Raw genomic sequence first — 2,914 nt, 5'->3', positions numbered from 1 at the left:
TCAAATCAGAATTAACTAGATACTCATTAATCACTAATGCACAGTTTGCCCATCGGTTTCGAATAAAAATTAATATTCATCTTTGTTTCACCTGCACATAGACACTGTGTTGCAATATTAAGTAAGCCTGACACTAAATCGAACTTGATTTTTATATATGGTAGTTATTAGCTGTATCTTCATGATTAATTTTATCTGATAAAGTAATTATTATTTTTATCATTAATAACTACCCAAATCAAAATCGAGTCACATAAAATTATACTAAATATCATACAAGAGCTTGCAGTAATGATTTATCATTAAAATCTTGTTCATTTATAGAAGTGATAAATAAATCCAATTAGAATTTGACTGACGAACATTCGCCATGTTGATCTCTTTATCATGTTGTCTGTACATATCTTAACAACTAAATCTAGCTTAACTGATTTTAATCTACATTCTGGACTTGTTCCAGAAATAGATTCTTCATTTTCTAGATTTTCATTTTTATTATCTTAAATTATTGAAGACCAAATCAATCGCAGACTCAATTGGAAGGATTCTCATTTTGACAGGGACTGTTTCCAGTCTGGTATCATGTCATTGTTCCTGAAAGATGCAACTAAGCAAATTAATTGTGTACAAATTCGTGACAACTGTAAATGAGATTTATAGCAAGAAATAAGTTGTTTCATTGTGACAAAGTCACTTGGCATAACTCATAAGCAGCAACCGTTTAAAGCAGTGTCTTTGATTACTATTGGAATTGTGACCACAAACCTAGGATAGACTGATTTCATGGAATACATTTGAAAGCTTATCAGTGTGATCAGAACAACAGAATTATAATCAATGAAGTGCATATAATAATTTCCAATGGATATTGAAAATCGTTAAAACAATTAACAAAAATAATTCCACATTAAGAAATGTACAATCACAGTACACTGAAACACGAAGAATTGAAACTTTTATACAAGGGATAAGTGGAACCACTCAACAAGTAAGCAAAGAGTAGTGGAGAAAACAATGAAGCAATAAACTCCATACAGAGAAAGATTGCACTATAAGATGAAGGATTTAAAATACTCACAGGCATTTAATTTGAGAAAATTTACCCAGCTCTTTGAATGTATACAAGTATGTCTATGTACACTTCCATAATGAAACAAAACATTCTCTTAATAAGAAAATGTAAATGATAATTAAAAGTTCTCATCATGAACGAAATCTTAAAATGTAAATTCAAAAGAGTGACATATATTCATTGGCTATAGATAATCATACGCCCTTCTGTGACCAGTACAACATGTATTCCAAGCCGCTATAAAAGCCACATAACTGTTTTGTTAGGTTCGGCATAAACTACCATATTAGTTCTGAGCGTGTAGTAATTTAACTTCGACTTTGAACACAATGTCCTAAGTCCAAAATGCGGCGGTCACTTTATAAGTCCGATGAGTGCGCCAAGCCAATGTTGCATGGCTCATGGTTATTCAAAGGCCTGACAAAGTAAAAACTATGTGGCAAAAGGAATTTTACAATGGAAAATGAAACTGGCAGATATGTGCATGAAGAGTGCAAATGCATTGTGACCTACAGGAGCAATTATAAGATTCTTAAATGTGGGTCGAGTGTTCTAAAATGGAGCCATGGAAAATCAACCAGGGCAGAAGGTATTGAAAAGTCTGAAAATGGACGTCATTCAAGGCTTTAATCGCAATGCAAGGTAAGGACTGACACATTGAATTATGATATGAGACCTTGTGGGAAACTGAAATTCCAAATCTTAGAAATGAAACAGTTTGTGATATGGCACAATCTCAAAATAACCATGGGATTAATGAATGAATTCCCAACTTACAGATTATAGATTCCTTACCATTAGGTACAGAGTAGTACAATTGTAAAATTCATGAAGCGTTCTAGGGTTGACTCCAGACTCTAAGTGAATAATGTATGCTAATTATTGGATCCACCAAACTTAAGATTGATCCAAGGATTCTCAAATGTAAGAAAGATTCCATCATTTTGCATCTATGTAACATTTTGGTCGAGCCTTACAACTAGTCTGCAATATGCTTTTATTATGATTTCAAAATTCAATGTAATTTTCAGAATTTAATACCAAAAGGAATTAAGTGTGCAGATCATGTAAAGATAGAGACATTCTACTTGTAGCAATTTTTTCATCGAATCATGTTCTTTTCTTAAACTAAATGTCGAATTTTGGAATTCTGGGATTTTCAATGGAATGTGAAAACAGACAGCCTGAAAGTAAGGAACATTGCGCTTTTCTTGTTAAGTGAAGTGGAGTGGAGAAATGGAAAAATTCAATCAGTGAAGAAATAGAAAAATAGATAAAGAAAGAACAGGATCTGGAAATAGACAAAGAGGATATTATTGTTAAATAGGAAGGACATTGTAAATGAATTATTGGCCGACATGGACAGTTTCTAAAATATGGAATGCATCTGACTTAATATTTATTACATTGATCATCATTCATGTATAATCATCATAGGTTGTCTAGAATTACTGTTTACATTATGTTGAAGATGACAGTATCTGAATGATTTGATAGTATGACAGACATTATTTCTAATTCATGTATGGATTACTTTCTTCTCATGATTGTTATTTTCAAAGACTTTTTATTTAATTTGGGAGATGTTTCCTCTTTCACAGAGATTCAACGATTTGTTCTGTACTCTACCAAGTAAGATTGCTTGCACAATTGCGTAATGAGGAGGCACTTCTTACTACCACCAAGAGTCTTTACTAAGACGTGCAACAACCATCAAACGTTCAGTAGGCAAGCAGATATCGACAGAGCACAGCACAGTGTGTCAGTTTCTGACAATGGAAGAACAACAAGAAATGAACAGCCAGGAAGAAGAAGAGGAGCAAAGCTGTGTGGTGGAAGAGT

This window comes from Polypterus senegalus, unplaced genomic scaffold (genome assembly GCF_016835505.1).
Source record: "Polypterus senegalus isolate Bchr_013 unplaced genomic scaffold, ASM1683550v1 scaffold_2176, whole genome shotgun sequence".
Lineage (NCBI taxonomy): Eukaryota > Metazoa > Chordata > Cladistia > Polypteriformes > Polypteridae > Polypterus > Polypterus senegalus.
This window is presented reverse-complemented; position numbering follows the sequence as displayed.